General features: G+C 36.9%; 1 protein-coding gene across 3 annotated transcripts in view; it reads left to right on the plus strand.

Moving 5' to 3' along the window:
• The window catches only part of LOC107704777 (uncharacterized), a 56,347-nt gene that overhangs the window by 1,238 nt on the left and 49,075 nt on the right, over window positions 1-6,034 (plus strand). The window lies entirely within an intron of this gene.

A 6,034-nucleotide genomic window follows, 5' to 3' on the forward strand; every position in this document is an offset into this window, starting at 1 on the left:
ACACACTCAAAAAAATATATATATATATATATATATATATATATATATATATAAGTAAGTGCACCCCAGGTTTTTATAGATATTAGATTGTCGTTTCACCAATTTTAATAGGTAAAGGGCATTATAATTTAACAAATGACATGTAATGTGCATTTTGTAATGGTTTGTACTGCTTAAAGCCAGTTAATTTGGATGTTACTATTTCTTTAGTGTGTATGGATTATCTGACAGTGAAAGATATCGGAATTTAATTATGAAGATGATATGTTAGGCTGTCTTATTCATATTAAGGAGAAATTTACAGTATTGGCGATTTAATGTAGGCCAAAATGTGACCCTGGACCACAAAACCAGTCATAAGGGTCAATTTTATTTTTTCGAAATTGAGATTTATACATCATCTGAAAGCTGAATAAATAAGCTTTCCATTGATGTATGGTTTATTAGGACAATATTTGGCCGAGATACAACTATTTGAAAATCTGGAATCTGAGGGTGCAAAAAAAAATCAAAATATTGAGAAAATCACATTTAAAGTTGTCCAAATGAAGTTCTTAGCAATGCATATTACTAATCAAAAATTAAGTTTTAATATTTTTACAGTAAGAAATTTACAAAATATCTTCATGGAACATGATCTTTACTTAATATCCTAATGGTTTTTGGCATAAAAGAAAAATCAATAATTTTGACCCATACAATGTTTTTTTTGCCTATTGCTACAAATATACCTCAGCGACTTAAGACTGGTTTTATGGTCCAGGGTCACAAATATGTAGTCAACTGTGAGACAGATTTTTGTGAAAACAAATAGCAATTAGTTCTACATTTCCATTAATTTAACCTTTTTATTTTGGCCTATAGTTTAAAGGTCAAAATTTTCAAACGAAATATAAGATGCTCTTTGTAAAGGCCCAGTGTGAAGGACATATTCTTGATCTTACTGTTTACTGAAAGCCTTTGACTCATTGAGATTGAGTCAATCTGTTTGCTCTGTTGTTATTCAAGCGCCACGTGTTATGTTTTGGTCACTGATGTCTTGATGTCTGGGAATAAACACAGGATCCTGTTAGAGAGAAGACATGAAGCTTTAGACACAGAATCATCTGATTTCTCCTGCGTGTTTGAATGATAGCTGACGGCATTATTCATACTTCTGCTTCCAGTGTGTACCTTATGCCAGTGATTCGCTTTGCTTGTACTTTCACTTTGCATTTTACTGGAAATACTAACTGCTCAGCAGTTTCTCATGATTTTCTCACTCCTGAGAGGGTCAGTCGGTTTGTCGGTCATCAGAGAGGAAGACAGCGGCTCTTTAGTGTTTTTTAAGTGCAGGACAGAGCCCGAGATTGCTTGTGCGGTTGTTAGCGGCTGTAATCCACAGAAAAGCAGTGGATCTGACATCCTCAGGAAGAGGAACAGACAGGAGCTGTTGTGTAACTACCTGATATTCCCGCCGCAGCACCATCATTACTGCACCGCACAGACAGCATGAGAGAGAGAGAGAGACATACAGTTCCTCAGTGAATAAGCACAATGATGGTAACAGGAAAAAAATCCCCGTGTTAAATATGGCGTGTAGTGTTTAAATGAGGCACTTCCGCCCGCTGAAGGACCGCCGGCTGGTCTGGGTGGCAGTGAGACCCGGTGACGCGACCGCATGGAGACCGATTTCTATCTCGCACTCCCAATTAACAATCTGTTTTTTTCCTCTTCTGACTGCCAGCTTTTTTTCTCATTCTTGTTTTTTTTAGTTCTGGTCATCCTATTGTTGAATATTTTTTGTGGAAACCGTTATACATTTTATTTTTCAGGATTCACAGAAGAATAGAAAGTTCTACAGAACTGCATTTATTTGAAACAGAAATCTTTTGTAACATTATAAATGTCTTTACTGACACTTTTGATCAATTCTGTCAAGACCACTATCGTCAAAGATGATTGACAATTAGCATACAGTATGGAGTGGGGGAATGGATAAGAGCAGGGAGAGCAGCAATAACCCACCCTCTATGTAAACAGAGCAGAACCAACATAAATGTATTGCAGATAGCATTAATGTTCAATAATTTAATGCACACATTTTTAGAAATTAGTCTGATTCAAAATAGAATCAGAAGGCCAGGAGGAGCTGGGGATGGAGGAGGGTAATTAGCTATTGAGCAACGCGGAATACTGAAGGGACCTTCTATATGAATGCTGAGATGGGCATCATATTCCTATAGGTAGACGTAGATCAGCTGAGAGTCAGCTGATGCAAGCTTGACTAACGTGACCTGCCAGAACTAACACTACGCTTGATTTTATCAAGTCCTTGATGAATAAAAGTATTAATTTCTTAAAACAACAAGAAAAATCTTACTGACTCCAAACATTTGAACTGTACATTTTAAGAAAATAAATGATATCAGTTTTGATATTCATGTTGATTTTATGTTCCTTCTAACATTGTAATTGGTGATTCTCCATCTCTTATCACGGCTGTAAGCTTTGAAGTGCTACAAATAAACTGTGGACTAGAACACAGAAGACACTTTGTGGGTGGCTGTCGCTCCCCTCCCAGTGTCTCTGTGATTGTCTGTGTCTCTGTCTGTCCTGAGTCCCTCAGGACGCATCCTGTCTCTGAAGCATCAGGTCTCTCGAGCCGGCCGGCCATAGCCTGACTCATGAATGGCTCATTAGCGTCAGACAGAGATAAACTGCAACTTGCTGAAACCCAGAACTGCCATTCTGCCAGCGGCCGCCACGCCATCACTGATAAGAGCTGCGTTATGAGCGCTTATCACAGCCGTCTGACCAACACACTGATCTAGAATCGGCTGCTAAACTTCACCACAGTAAACGGGCCATGAACCTCTGGCCTTAAAGGCAGCATTCAATCAAAAGTGAAAATTCAATCATCCTCTTCCTCCTCAAGAGAAACACAAAAGTAGAAATTCTGAAGAATTTTTGGTAGCACTTTACTAAAAGGTTCCATTTGTTAACAATATTTAATGCATTAACTAAAATGAATTAACAATGTACAATACATTGTTACTGTGTTTATTAATCTTTGTTAACATTAGTTAATAAAACTACAACTGTTGTTAGTCCATGTTAGCTCAGGTCCTTAAAAAGCATTAATAGATACAACTTTTTATTTTAATAATGTATTAGTAAATGTTGGAATCAGTATTAACTAAGACTGATGAATCCTTTAGAAGTATTTTTCATTGTTAGTTTATGTTAAGTTAACTAATGTTAACAAATGAAACCTTATTGTAAAGCATTACCATAACCTGAAAATTGCCAAAAAGGGCAAAAATCACCTTGAAAGTAGTTTTACTTTATGATTTTTTTTTTGTGCATGTGAGAGACAGATTGGAAATAAAATACATTTTCACTGAAAATTATGATTCCTTAAAGAGATAGTTCAACCAAAAACCACCCAAAAATCATTTACTCTCCCACGTCACTCCGTCAACCTATATGAGTTTCTTTCTTATGCTGAATGCAAAAGAAGATTTTTTGAAGAACATGGGTAACCAAACAGTTGACGGTAGCCATTGACTTCCATAGTATATTTCCATAAACACTCTGAAGTTAGTGTGTTTCATATAAAAGTAAATTAGAATTAATTTTAATTTATTTGCAATTAACATGCAATCGCATGTCTGAAAACATTACATTCAGTTCATACTTAAGTATTCATGTAACTCTTTTTCAAAAGGGAATGCGTCTTAACATCTCAACAGACTGAATAACAAGTTGTAATCTAAAGATGAGCTTTCATCTGATATCATCGTGCTGTGCTTATTAAACTTTCTTACAGAAGGACCAAAACTCACACTCAAACATCAGTTATCGTACCCTGCATTTTTCACATTCGCTGCTAATTATCTTATCATTTACTGCCAAGATGGCTGGCGGTGATGCTAACGGTGCAGTGACGCGACCAGTAAGCCGGTCCATGAATCTGAGTCAGGTCAGAGTCATTAGCACTTCTGCAGGAGCGCTGGAGGGAGATGTCTGCTCTCTGCCGATGCTTTGGGAAGCATATGTTGTGTGAAGCTACATCAGATTTGAGTGATTAGAAGCCCCTCCTGTGCACTGAGACCTGGTCGCTTCCATCTGCTTAGAGGAACCAGCTAACAGCCTCCGCTAAATGAGTCTTTCCTCCCTGAGTCGCCACGCTAATTACGGCAGAGAAGATAGATTGGCTGTCTGTGAGGTGCATCAGAAATATGTAATTATTTGCTTATTTATGTGCGTGTCGTTTGCATGACTTTAGCGTGGAATACAGCCGCTAGAAACCTTGTGATAAATGTGTTTTGTGTTGTTGTGCGTGTGCATCGCTGGATCATCTAATATCTTTTTGCCCGAGAACCTGAATAAGAGAAAGCATGAAACTTGCTTTCGAAAAGAAAATTGCAAGCAAATGCAGTAAAATCTGCAAGCAATTACAAGTATTTAAATAGCATTTAGAGAGGACTGTGGCAGCTTTTATTTTTCAAGAGAGGAAGAAAGCACGTGTCATGCTGCTATTGTGCTGCAGCCGCACTGAGAAAATATGACTAACTAAAAAAGAAACGGCTGGCTTGTCTGTGTCAAGAAACAACTTTCTCGACACAGATTTGCCTGGAAGTTTAAAATACTTTGAAGGTTCTTTTGAAGTTGGAAGGTCTGTCGTTTGAATACTTGAGCGGGCTGAAAAGAGACTTGAAGTCTGAAGGTTGTTTAGGCCCCATATAGATTAAGCACTTGGACAGTTTGAAGACAGATTTCAGGTTTGAGGTGGCAATCTGAAGAAAAAAATCCTCTAAAGCAGTGAGGAGAAGCAGTTTGGCAAAAAACATCAGATCATGTTGGCCATATTGAGATCACTTGGGATCCTTCTGGAAGGATATAGAAACTTATATTCAGGATGTTTGAAAAATATTTGTGTATTTGATGTATTTTTTTTAATTTAAACACACACACACACACACACACACACACACACACACACATAATTAGGAATAAATATAAACATACTATGTAAAGGTAATAAAGTATTAAAGTGCGATATACAGTTAATCGTTTCACTAAAAATGATTAACTGTATCATTTTGACAAAAAAAGACTGTGTAACCTATATAGACTCTATAATCAACTAAGTAATTTCATAAAACTTAGTAGTCTGAGTAGCTACTACATATGAATTTGAACTTACTTCAAAACGATTAAAAATGGATGTACTACATCCACCATGTTTTCTCTACCATGTGACCTACCTCATGGGATAGTAAAGTGTCCATCGAAAGTAGTCGAGTACTTTTCGTCTACTGTTTTTCAGATTCTATGAATTCGGACGTACCATTGGCATACCATTTTTCAAGTATTTGATTTCAGGCGCAGCGCTATTCTTGTCACAATTTCAAAATTTATATTAATTCAGAAAATCATTAAATATTTTAGTTTTCCTGCCATGAAACATATGAACAGATATATAAAATTTAATTTAATTTAATTTAATTTAAACAATTATTTTTTGTTTAAAGGGGTCCTATTATGCTTTTTCACTTTTTCAACTTTAGTTAGTCTGTAATGTTGCTGTTTGAGCATAAAAAAGATCTGCGAAGTTACAAAGCTCAAAGTCCAATTCAAAAGGAGATATTTTATTTAACAGAAATCACTTTTCAAAAACTACAACGAATGACTCGTTTGGACTACAACGCATATTTTCCGGGATTTGTGATATCACAAATACCGACGAATGGGACGAGACCTGGTTGAGCTGCACTAAAGAAGGCAACGAGTGTTATCACTATGTCGGAGACACGCTAGCTTTCCCAAGGCAGACGAACTTAGAGTAGTTACAATCATCCGGGTTTAAATCGCGCTCAAATTGATTTGATTTTGACGCAATATTTACACTGAAGCTGGCAGGCGGCTATGGTAATGGTAAGGGGCATGACATTTCCTGAGTGGAGCCAATCACTACACACACTGGCCCAGCTAACCAATCACAGCACATTTCATATTTCAGAAGGCGGGCCTTCGTTTGATACAGGAA

The sequence above is a fragment of the Sinocyclocheilus anshuiensis genome, unplaced genomic scaffold (genome assembly GCF_001515605.1).
Source record: "Sinocyclocheilus anshuiensis isolate Anshui unplaced genomic scaffold, SAMN03320099.WGS_v1.1 scaffold117, whole genome shotgun sequence".
Classification (NCBI taxonomy): Eukaryota; Metazoa; Chordata; class Actinopteri; order Cypriniformes; family Cyprinidae; genus Sinocyclocheilus; species Sinocyclocheilus anshuiensis.